The sequence below is a fragment of the Rhinolophus sinicus genome, chromosome 3 (genome assembly GCF_057876585.1).
Source record: "Rhinolophus sinicus isolate RSI-liver-muscle chromosome 3, RSI-T2T, whole genome shotgun sequence".
Classification (NCBI taxonomy): domain Eukaryota; kingdom Metazoa; phylum Chordata; class Mammalia; order Chiroptera; family Rhinolophidae; genus Rhinolophus; species Rhinolophus sinicus.
Window position 1 is genome coordinate 111,987,630 of NC_142503.1, and position 13,413 is coordinate 112,001,042.

General features: G+C 32.3%; 1 long non-coding RNA gene across 1 annotated transcript in view; it reads left to right on the forward strand.

Moving 5' to 3' along the window:
• The first annotated feature begins 5,148 nt into the window (after positions 1-5,148).
• Positions 5,149-13,413, forward strand: part of LOC148758550 (uncharacterized) — a 57,621-nt gene continuing 49,356 nt past the window's right edge. Inside the window, exon 1 of the long non-coding RNA XR_016020555.1 lies at positions 5,149-5,424. This is a non-coding gene — a long non-coding RNA (uncharacterized LOC148758550). The remainder of the gene's footprint in view (positions 5,425-13,413) is intronic.

The following is a 13,413-nucleotide window of genomic DNA, read 5'->3' on the forward strand; positions in this document are numbered from 1 at the left end:
AGCAGCCTTAATTGACACATTAGATGAAATGGACATAATTGACATTTATGGAGCACTTCTTCCTAAAACATCAGATTATACATTTTTTTTCTAGTGTTACATGGAACATTCTCAAGGATAGACCACATATTGGGACATAAAATCAGCCTCAAGAAATTTAAGAAGATTGAAATCATAACAAGCATATTCTCTGACCACAAGGCTTTGAAATTGGATAACAACCGCAAAAAGAAAGCAGGAAAACACGAATACATGGAGATCAAACATGTCATTTTAAAGAACGACCAGGTCAAAGAAGAAATTAGAGGAGAGATCAAAATATACCTAGAAACAAATGACAATGAAAATACATCATACCAAAATTTGGGGGATGCAGTAAAAGCAGTTTTAAGAGGGAAATTTATATCATTACAGGCCTATCTCAAGAAACAAGAAAAGTCCCAAGAAATAACCTCATGTTACACCTTAAAGAACTAGAAAAAGAAGAACAAATGAAACCCAAGGTCAGCAGAAGAAAGGAAATAACAAAAATCAGAGCAGAACTAAATGAAATAGAGAACAAAAAGACAATAGAAAAAAATAATGTGACAAAGAGCTGGTTCATTGAAAAGATTAACAAAATTGACAAACCCTTTGTTAGACTCACTAAGATAAAAAGAGAGAAGACACTAATTAATACAATCAGAAATGAAAAAGGTGAAGTTATCACGGACACCACAGAAATACAAAGATCATCCAAGAATACAATGAACGATTATATGCCACCAAATTCAATAACCTAGAAGAAAAGAACTAGATCTTAGGAACATATAGTTTTCCTAGGCTGAACCATGAAGAACTGGAAAATCTAAACAGACCGATCACCAGTAACGAAATTGAATCTTTCATCCAAAACCTTCCCAAAAGCAAAAGTCTGGGACCAGATGGTTTTACTAGTGAATTCTACCAAACCTTCAAAGAGGATCTAATACCAATCCTGCTCAAACTCTTCCAAAAAACTGAAGAAGAGACAGTACTGCCTTACGCATTTATTGAGGCCAACATTACCCTGATACCAAAACCTGGTAAGGACAACACAAAAAGAGAAAACTACAGACCAATATCTGATGAATACAGATGCAAAAATACTAAACAAAATTCTAGCAAATCAAATACAACAATGCATTAAAAAGATTATTCATCATGACCAAGTGGGGTTCATCTCCGGGGCACAAAGATGGTTCAACATCCACAAATCCATCAATGTGATACATCACATAAACAAAATAAAGGACAAAAATCATATGATTATATCAGGGGTGTCCAAACTTTTTTCAACATTTTTCACCAAGGGCCATATGCAGTAAAATACACAAACAGCAGGCCACTCACTGAGGTGAAGTACGTTTTGCCTCACCTGGTTATTTAACTAAACTAAATATATTTTTGGAATTCGCTGTGGGCCAATAAAAAATGGATCGCGGGCCGCAGTTGGCCCGCGGGCCACAGTTTGGACACCTCTGGATTATATCAATTGATGCAGAAAAAGCATTTGACAAGATAAAACATCCACTTATGATTAAAACACTTAATAAAATAGGTATAGAAGGAAAACACCTTAACATAATAAAGGCCATATATGACAAACCCTCAGCTAATCTCATAATTAATGGTGAAAAACTGACGCCCTTTGCTCTACGTTCAGGAACACGACAGGGCTGTCCCCTATCACCTCTGCTTTTCAACATAGTGAAACAAAAAACTCATACACACAGACAATAGTTTAGTGGTTACCAGAGGGTAAGGGGGCTGGAGGATGGGAGATGAGGGTAAGGGGGATCAAATATATGTTGATGAAAGGAGAACTGACTCTTGGTGGTGAACACACAATGGGATTTATAGATGATATAATACAGAATTGTACACCTGAAATCTATATAATTTTACTAAAAATTGTCACCCCAATAAATTAAAAACAAAAACAAAAACAAAAAAAACATAGTGTTGGAAGTCCTTGCCAGAGCAATCAGGCAAGAGAAAGAAATAAAAGGCATCCAAATCGGGAATGAAGAAGTTAAATTGTTACTCTGCAGATGACATGATGCTATATATAGAAAACCCTAGAGACTCCACCAGAAAGCTATAAGAAACAATCAACGAATACAGTAAAGTTGCTGGCTACAAAAATCAATGTACAAAGTCCATTGCATTCCTATATACTAACAATGAAATCTCAGAAAAAGAAATACGAAAAAACAATTCCTTTTGCAATTGCAGCAAAAAGAATAAAATACCTAGGAATAAAGTTAACCAAGGATGTGAAGGACCTATATGCTGAAAACTATGACATTTTTAAAAGAAATTGAAGAAGACACAAAGAAATGGAAAGACATTACGTGCTCATGGATTGGAAGAATCAACATAGTTAAAATGGCCATATTACCCAAAGCAATATACAGATTTAATGCCATCCCCATCAACATCCCAATGGCATATTTTAAAGAAATAGAACAAAAAATCATCAGATTTGTTTAGAACCACCAAAGACCCCAAATAGCCAAAGCAATCTTAAGAAAAAAAGAACAATACTGGAGGTATCACACTCCCTGACTAGCTTGTACTACAGGGCTACAATAATCAAAACAGCATGATATTGTCAGAAAAACAGACACATAGACCAACGGAATAGAATTGAGAACCTAGAAATAAAACCACATAAATATGGGCAGATAATTTTTGACAAAGAAGCAAAAAACATACAATGGAGAAAAGACAGCCTCTTCAATAAATGGTGCTGGGAGAATTGGCTAGCTACGTGCAAATGAATAAAACTGGACTGCTTTCTGTCACCATGTACCAAAATTAATTCAAAATGCATCAAAGACTTAAGCATAAGAATTGACACAATAAACTGCATAGAAGAAAACATAGGTACTAAATTTATGGTCCTTGGGTTTAAAGAGCATTTTATGAATTTGACTCCAAAGGCAAGGGAAGTAAAAGCTACAATAAACGAATGGGACTATATCAAACTTAAAAGCTTCTGTACAGCAAAAGTAACCTTCGACAAAATAAAGAGGCAACAAACTGAATTGGAGAAGATTTTTGCCAACAGTGCCTCCGATAAGGGGCTAATATCCAAAATATACAAGGAACTCATGCAACTCAACAACAAAAAAACAAATAACCCGTTTGAAAAATGGGCAGACGAGCCGAAGAGACATTTCTCCAAAGAGGACATACAAATGGCAAATAGACATATGAAAAAATGCTCAACATCACTAATCATCAGAGAAATGCAACTAAAAACCACAATGAGATATCACTTCACCCCAGTCAGAATGGCTATCATCAACAAGACAAATAGTAACAAGTGTTGGAGAGGCTGTGGAGAAAAAGGAACCCTCACTACACTGTTGGTGGGAATGCAGACTGGTGCAGCTGTTATGGAAGGCAGTGTGGAGGCTCCTCAAAAAATTACGAATAGAATTACCATATGACCCAGCAATCCCTCTCCTGGGTATCTCCCCAAAAAATCTGAAAACATTTATACCTAAAGACACGTGTGCTCCAATGTTCATTGCAGCTTTGTTTATGGTGGCCAAGACATGGAAACAACCAAAACGTCCTTCGATAGACGAATGGATAAAGAAGTGTGGTATATGTACACAATGGAATACTATTCGGCGGTAAGAAAAGATGATATAGAACATTTGTGACAACATGGATGGAACTTGAGAGTATGACGCTAAGCGAAATAAATCAGACAGAAAAAGCAGAGAACCATATGATTTCACTGATATGTGGTATATAAACCAAAAACAACAAAAGAACAAGACAAACAAATGAGAAACAGAAACTCATAGACACAGACAATAGTTTAGTGGTTATCAGATGGTAAGGGGGTAGAGGGGTGGGAGATGAAGGTAAGGGGGATGAAATATATGGTGATGGAAGGAGAACTGACTCTGGGTGGTGAACACACAATGGGATTTATAGATGATGTAATACAGAATTGTACACCTGAATTCTATGTAATTTTACTAACAATTTTCACCACAATAAATTTAAAAAAATTATTACCACAAAACCAACCTTTTCTTCAGGGAAAATATATATTTGATATATATATATATATATATATATATATATATATATATATATATATATATATATCTCAAATGTCAATATATCTAACAATTTCCCATAAATTTTGCGAAATTTTATTTGTGAACTGGTTGTCTTTAAGTCTGGGACTGGAAATATCCAAGATAAGCATGAAATATGTTGTAATTACCAAAAGAAGAGTACTTTTAAAGATTATTAAGGAAACAACTTGAAGTGGTCCCCTAGCCAATTATGGGCAATTTTAATATTGGTATATTAACTGCAATGGACTGAACACTTTAAATATGTAAAATCCATTAGGGCATCATGTGCTTTCAAAATGGAAAGAAACAGTTCATTTTCATCTCTGGATGATGCTAAGCAACCAAGTCAGGATTTTCAAAACTGGCTGAAAGCGAAAATAATCAAGAATCTATCCTTACATTTATATAGGAATTCAATCAAATAGTCAATAAAGGAAAGTTTGTGTTAAAGAAGTGCCTGGCTAATAAAGAAGGGATAATAGAATTAGAAGGCTCACTATTACTGAAATTATTAATCTACGTAATGGCAATGGTCATCAGTTACTGCTAATGTCTAAAAACAAAACACTCAAGCATTATGTGCATCCTGACAGGAGCATAGAACACCCCTATGAAAATATCTTAATATAGAGTTTTAATAAGTCTCTAGATCTTGCTGAAAAGATGATCCTTTCTCCATTAAATTGCCTTTAATCCTTTGTCAAAGAGCAGTTGACTATATTTGTGTGGATCTATTTGTGGACTCTCTATTCTGTTCTGAGGATCTGGATAGCTCCTCTTTTCTCTATCATGCTGTCTTGATTTCATAGGTCAGACAATTAAGTTCGCAAAATTGTTCCAACAATGTTCCTAACCTTTTTTGCTACCAGAGGGATTATTCATTATGAATCTGTACCAACTGGACAAACAAGTTTACTATTTGGAAGTGCTGAAAAGGCTGCATGAAAAAGTTAAATGACCTGAATGTTTTGCCAATAATTCATGGCTCTTGCCTCACAACAATGCACCAGCTCACATGGCACTGTCTGTGAGGGAGTTTTTAGCAGGTAAACTACTCACCTGCTATGGCCTCCGATAACTTCTTTCTTTACCTGAAGATAAAGGAAATATTGAAAGAAAAGCATTTTGGTGACATTCAGGACATCAAGGGTAATACGATGACAGCTCTAATGGCCATTCCAGAAAAAGAAAGACTTCCAAAATTGCTTTGAAGCGTGTACTAGGTGCTGGCGTTGGTGCATAATTTCCCAAAGGAAGAACTTCAAAAGTGACCATAATGATATTCAGCAATGAGGTATGGAGCACTTTTTCTAGGATGAGTTCAGAACTTAATTGTCCGACCTCATACATAGGGCAATGTGTGTTTTCCAACTTTGTTTTTTTTTCCAAAACAAATAATAATTAAACTTTTATTTTTAGTTAAAAAATGTATTACCACAAAACCAACCTTGTTGTATTGGCTAATCTAGGTCTTTTGTCTTTCCATAAAAATTGTAAAATCAAGTTGTCCATATCTATTGGTAGTTTTGGGGGAAATTCTGAATAGTATTTCACAGATTTTATAGGACATGATTGAGATAATTTTTATCTTAACATTGGAGTTTTGAACTTATAAATATGAGAGATTTCTTTTATTTAGATTTTTTATTTCTTCAGAGTTTTGTAATATTCTGCATATAGAATCTACACGTATTCTGTTAGATTTGTAGCTGAATATTAATTTTGGGGAATATTTGTATTGCATTTTACTTTTGGGGTTCATGTTTTCATTTCTAACATATAGAGTGTGATTGATTTTTGAATGTTTATCTTGTCTTGTGACCTTTCTAAACTAACTTGTTGTAGAATTTTTTGATAGATTACTTAAGATTTTCTACCTAAACAAACATGTTACATGATAAAGAAACAACCTTATTTTTTCCTTTTTGAATATGTATGAGTATGCCTTTTATTTCCTTTCCTTACTTCACCTTACTGGCTACCACCACTACGTTGAATAACCGGTGAAAGCAGACATGCTTGTCATGTTCCTAATATTAGGAGAAAGGCATTTAGTCTTTCATCATGGAATATAATGTTAGCTGAATTATTTTTATAAGTGCTTTTTATCAAATTGAGGAAGTTTCCCTCTATTCCTATTTTTTGAGAGGTTTTATCCTGAATCATTCTTCCATTTCATCAAATCATTTTCCTGCATTGATTGGAATGATCATGTGACTTTTTTTTTCTTTAGCACTTTAATATAGCAGATTACATTTCTTATCAAAACTTAAACAAGCGTCCTGTCACTGGTTTAAGTGAATAAATACCATTTGGTGATAGAAAATATATATATTTATATATAAAGTATATTACATATATGTAATTATACATTTTACATAATATATAGTTACTATATATATAGTTACCATATATATATATCCATATATATATATATATATATATATCCATAGTTACACATTTTGCTAAGGATTTTTGTGTCTGTTCATGAGGAACATCGGGCTGTACTTTTTAGTTACTGCTTTTGTCTGATTCTAGTATCAGAATAATTTCAACTTTATAAAATGAATTGTAAGTGTTCCTTCTCCTATGTGATGGCGTATTAAATGACATTAAATAGGATTTATTACTTTTCTGATAAAATAATTTATGACATTTTCATTATATTTTTAAAATAATACTTATATTTTAGAGTCACATCATGGAATAATGTACAAGTATGCTTTCTTGTACTTGCCTCAAAATAATTCAGGTTTAGGAGAAGATGGACAAGCAGATGATTGTCTATGGTAAAAAAAAAAAAAAAAATGAATAATGGGCATACTGTGGTTCATAATGCTTATCCCTCTACTTTTTAACATATTATTTGAATTTCTTCATATGAGGTTTTATGATCCAACTCTTCAAATCATTACCTTATAGATAGTTTATAAAGTATTGCTCAGGATTATATCAGGTCACTAAATTTAAACATTTGTTGTATATTTGTTTGAAATGCAAGGCCATTTCTGAAATAATTTTTCACTTTACTACCTTTTTTGAAATTATTTTATAAATGCATTCAACAGTGTTAGGGGGGAGCCATATGGCATCTGTCATGTGTTATATTTTTTAAAAAGACCATTCAATTTCTCTCATCTGCTGTCACCTTCTTTGAATAAGAATAAACATGACAGATTCATGGTTGGAGGACACAGGAAAAACAACTTGTCAGTCATTCTCAAGGTTCTATTTATGTCTCAGTACACAGAAGAAGATGAATGGTTGTGAAGATTGTTTTGTTAATATTATTATTAAATGTTATTTGTTGATTTTTTTGTATTTCAAATATATATTTTCGATTTTTAACTGGAAGCATCCAAATCATCCTTATATGATTGGAAATTTTCATCTAAATCACATTACAACTTCAAACCTATATACTGATTAAAGGAAAGAAACATTTAAGGAAAGGAAATAAATAAATCAATAAAAATTGAAGAGAGAATGTGTAAGCACGTTGGGTTTTTCTCCTGACTATCTTAGCCAACCAAACATTGTGTTTCTGCAGAAAGACTTAAACCAACTCTCTCTATTTCTTTAGTCTACTCGCACATCCCAGGGTAATTATAATAAATAAATATATAATACAGGAGAACAGGACAATAGAAATTTCCTGAGAAGAAATATTGACATGAGATGTCTCTGGAGGCTCACAGGGATGTCCAGAGAGGACTCAACCCGCAGCGTGATGACCAGGTTCTTGTCTCCATGCAAGAAAGAATTCAAGAGGGAGACAGATGTAGGAAAGCGAAAGTGATTTATTGAAAATGAAAGTACACTTGAAAGGAAAGTGCAGGCAAACTTAAAGAACAAGTCACACCAAGGAAGTCAATATCAGGGGTTTTAATCCTCCCGGGGGTCGGAATTGGTGACATCCCATTGATGTGGTTCATGCATCTCCTTCTTTTGCACGGGACTCTCCATTTCCCACTTTCTATTCCTTATTTGTTTCCTCAGGAACTGTCATGGCATCAGATGCATGATGGGAGTCATAATAACCACAATGGACATGAGATTATAATGACATTAAAATTAGCTAAAGGTCAGGTCCCCAGTCATAGGGATTAGCCTTGCTGGATGAAACTGGTTCTTGTTTTTCTCCAGCTGCAGGTACTGGATACAGTGACTTGTTACTGGTGTAACCAGCGAGGCGCATCGCGTTGTATGCTGGAGGGGGTGGTCAATTTCCTAGGCTACCTGTCCTGCTTCATAAGGATATAAAATAGGATCTACATTGTTGAAACCAGTTAGAATACAGGACTAGATTAATAAGAAATGTTTGCCATTTTGCAAGTATTTTAAATCATTAAAGTTTCTTTGATTTGCCTGCTTAAACATATACAAACAAACAAAGTAACCATACACAATTGAAAGTTTCAAAGTTAAGACCATGATGTTGAAAATCAGCACTAAACTACAAAACAATGCATAAAATACTTACCTTTTGGGAAAAAAAGTGGAATTAAATTCTTACAAATGGATCGGATACTGAAATTAAATGTCACGTCACTTTTTCTTTGTCTCCAGATATATTATTTCATGTATCTAATAGCCTACATTAGTTTTGTGGAAAACATAAAATAGAAAACTATGAATGGAATGCAAAAATGGAAAGCATGCTGGTGAATTTTATTTAATAAGCTTGCCAATATAACATGGAAGAAAATTTTTTAAAAAATCTATTTAGTTTTAACTCTGGTAAATAATTTCTAGAATCAAATGTCTCTTCAATATTGCAAGTTTCACCAATTATATAACACAATAATAATCATTAGAATATAATTTAGGTAATTAACTTGTACACATATCTAAGGAACTATTAATATGATTTTACTAAGGAAAATTGCTAAACATATACATTTAATTTTATAAATTTATATAACATTAATTTGATAGATTAAAATATTACTATTCTTCATCTCTATTATTATTACCATAATAATCAGAAAAGCTCTAATATCCATGTAGGAGAGATATATATATATACACACATCTATATACATATACATATACATACACATACATATATATATATATATATATATATATATATATATATATATATATATACCGGGGCTGCAAAATAAAGGTATGCAAAAAAAAGTTATACGCAGTTATACGCATTTTAAGAGATGTTATCTATACTCATATGTATATGTATGTATGTATATATATATATATATATATATATATATATATATAAAACCGGGCTGCAAAAAAAAGGCATACAAAAAAAGGTATACACATTTTAAGAGATGTTATCTATGCTCAAGCAGTAGTTCGCCATAATCAGAAGTGTCTGGACACTGATGGTAACCACTTTGAGCACCTCTTGTATTTGCAGAAGTCAAATGTGACTTGTATTCATCTTTTGTTATCGGTATATATTGAGTATTACAATTTTATTAGTTTTTTTTTTTTCTTTCTTAAAATGTGTATATATTTTTGGCGCGATATAGATATAGATATAGATATGGATATAGATATAGATATAGATCATATAATTGATCAGACTTTCCCCAAAACTTAGTATAATGCTACCAAATATATAGTGATTAAATATATTTGTGAAAATGTGAATGGTATATTATAGAGTTATAAATACTACTTTTAAATTATTTGAATCCCCTGAAATATTTTTTGAAACAAGATGGGATGTGTGTTTTGTGTGTGTGTGTGTGTGTGTGTGTGTGTGTGTGTGAAGGAGAGAGACTGTGTGTCCATGGGTCTGTGTGTATGGCATCTTCTCTCTACTGTCCTTTTGTAAAAGTTTACTAAATACTTTTACGGTTGACCCGACAATATAGAAACCAATGTGATTTTTTCAAATTGTAAGTATATAATATTAACTCTTATACTTTATAATTTTGGTGACTTTTAATTAAAATAAAATACAAAGTAATTATAATTGCCAGTACATTCTTGTGTGACCTGAGACTCTTTTATCTGTTGGTAGGAATTCAGGCTAGATCAGCTACTTTAGAAATCAGTTCAGCAATTTTTTTTTAGAAAGCTAAACGTACAACTACCATTTGACATAGCAATTCAATACCTATGAGTATCTTCCCATGGGAAATGAAAATGCATGTTTTTACAAAGACAACAACACAATTGTTTATATCATCTTTATTCTTCTTAATCACTAAAAACTGTGAAAAACACACATGCCCTTCAAACAGTTAACAGATAAACAATTTTAGTATATTTATACACTAGAATACTAACCAATACCAAAAGAAAAAACTGTTGATTTGCAGAATATGGAAAAATCTTAAAAACAGCTTTCTTGAAAGATACCAGATCTCACATACTATGATTTTATTTATATGACATTTTGGAAAAGGCAAAAACAATAGAGGTGGAAAAACATATCAATTATTGTTGGGGTTGAGATGTAGGGGCACAGACTGACTTCAAAAGGTCAGTACGAAATGTTTTGTTGTGAACCCAATGTTCTATCCAGTTCTATAACATAGTGGTGGATGCAAGTAGTCATGGAGGCATGACTATGCATTTGTGTAATCTCAGCATCTCAAAACCACAAAGAATAATTTTAAATGATACACATTAAAAAAATACAACCCATTTGTGAGAGTACCCAAGGCTGAGTGAAGACTGTGATCTGGCTTATGATTCAGTTTTGCTTGTAATTAAGCAAGTTACATTCTTAAGATTTATGAATTATAACAATATGTAAGTTATGCCACAATATATTTTTCAATGTAATGAAAGGAAAATAAAACCTTTTATAAGTCAGGGGACATGTCACTCACCTCTCTTCTTCTTTTTTTTATGTATATTTTATGTTAAATTTGATTTTTTTTTAATTGAAATTCATTGGGGTGGCAATGGTTAGTAAAGTTACATAGGTTTCAAGTGTACAATTCTGTAATATATCGTCTATATATCACGTTAGCGTCCCTGGTGGTCAAGTGGCTGGATTCAGAGTTCTCACTCACCTTTCTTCTAATCTTTATTGAACTCCATCCTATTTATTTCGGGAGCCTCAGTTTTTAATTTAGAGGAAGTGTTATGTGCATATCCTTAAGGATCTACCACTGCCTGGCCTGTTCAGATTTAATTTCTACTCCTCCTCTCTTATATTATAATTTTCATTTTAGAATGTAAAAAGAAACAATTTACCAAATACATTTGAAATATATTTCTGTACTTTTACATTCAATTATTTATCTAAAAACTATTTATTGAGTATTTATTACTACAATCCCATTACTATTGTAGGTACTTGGACTATTGTTTACATAGACACAATCTTCTTGCAACTTTATATTCTAGCAAAAGGAGATTAAAAAAATAAGATGAATAAATAAATAATTATAATAAAATATTAGATAATGTTTATGCAGAAAATTAAAATAGGGTAACATGGTAGTTATCAAATAGATTGTTAGGTTAGCTGCTGGGAAATGCTTTTAAAAAAAGTATTTTTATGTTAAATCCCAAGTGATGAGAGAAAGCTAGCTGACACCAGGTGGGAAAGTATTCGTAGGCTGCAAGCATGGCTACTGTAAATTTTGGAAAAATCTTAGCAAGGCAGAGAAATCAAAAGGCAAAGAGCGGGAGCATAGAGAGAGAAAGGTTAAGGATGTGTTATAAGCAGTGAACAATGATATATCACATAACATTTTGTAAGACAGGGAAAGACATTTTTGGTTTTGTCTATTTACTTGTTTTTAATCATTCTAAATATATTTGGGAATCTGTTGAATTATTTTAAGTAGGGAGGGACCATGATCTAATTCATATGTTAATGCTCACTAAGCTGATGTATGGAAAAATTATTTTAAGGTGCAAAGAAAGGAAGTAGAGAAACTAGATAGGAGGCTATGGCAGTAGGCTAAGCACTAGGTGATGATTGTGTGGCCTAGGGTAGAATTAGTGGAGATAACACCAAGTATGTATTTTCCATCTATATTTTAGAGGTGGAGTTGACAGGGTGTGTTGATGAAATACATATGGAGATGGGATACAGAGGATTTAAAAATGCCTAATTTTGTGGTTTGAGCAGGTTTATGGATGGCAGGGCCATTTATTAAGATACCTTTTTATGTGGTGTTTCCTAATTGTACTTCTGATAAACTCTAGTTATTCATCAAAGTGGACAATATCCCTTCTTATTTAAATTGATGATAATCTTCCCAATGCTACATCTCTTAGCTAACCTATGTGCCTTTTACATCTATTAATGCATTTTACCATTTTGTATATTTGTAAATGATTCTTTTTTCCCACAAGGATGAAATTGTCTTGAGGGAAAATTATTTTTAAATGTCTGTATTTTCCAGGCTTGGCAATAGTACATGATACTTGTTAGAGTTATATTGTATAATATAATAGCTTCTAACCATATATGGATAATTCAATTTCAGTTAATTAAAATTAAGTTCCTTAGTTACACTAGCGAATATCAAGTGCTCAGTAGCCATGTGTGGCTAGTGGCTATTGTATTTGATAGAGCAAACATAGAATGTTTCCATCATTGTCAGTTACACAGTGTTGTTGAGTGTCAATAAATGGATGTTACATTGAAACAAAATACAATTGTTAAGTTGTAGCATGCCACTGTTCTCTAAGAAATCTGTAATTACCTTACCTCTGTAAATATAAATTACTTTTTAAAGTGTGTCTAGTTTTAGTTGGTCAACCAGATCCCATTTGATTATTGTACAATTGTTCGTTGGTCAATCTTGTCTCATTTGTTTATTATCAGTGCTGCCATTTATAAATAAGATGCAACAGTGTGGAAAGCTAATTAAATAATAATCATAAAAATACATAATTTAAATGTGGATATATGTATCTCTATGTTTAGTGAATTTGCCCTATAAACTATAATGACATCCAATTTAAGTTCACATATACATATAGATAATTGAAGAAAATGGCAAATCCAAGTGTAGAAAGGCATATATAGCTCCATTTGTCATATATTACAAAGTCCAAAAACTATAGTCTTTCAACTGGAATATTTAGTTTATTTATATTTAATGGAATTATCGAAATGCTAGACTTTACATGTATTATCTGACCATTTTTCCTATATGAACCACTTTCATGTTTGTCTTTGTCTATATTACCCCAATATTGTTTTTTCTGCCCATTTCCCCTAGATAAACTTGTTAATTAAACAGTCTTTCTGTTCTTTTAGTAAGTACTCTAAAGATTACAAGATGTAACTTTGATTTATTTCAGTCCCTTATAACTGCTGTTATTACTTCCC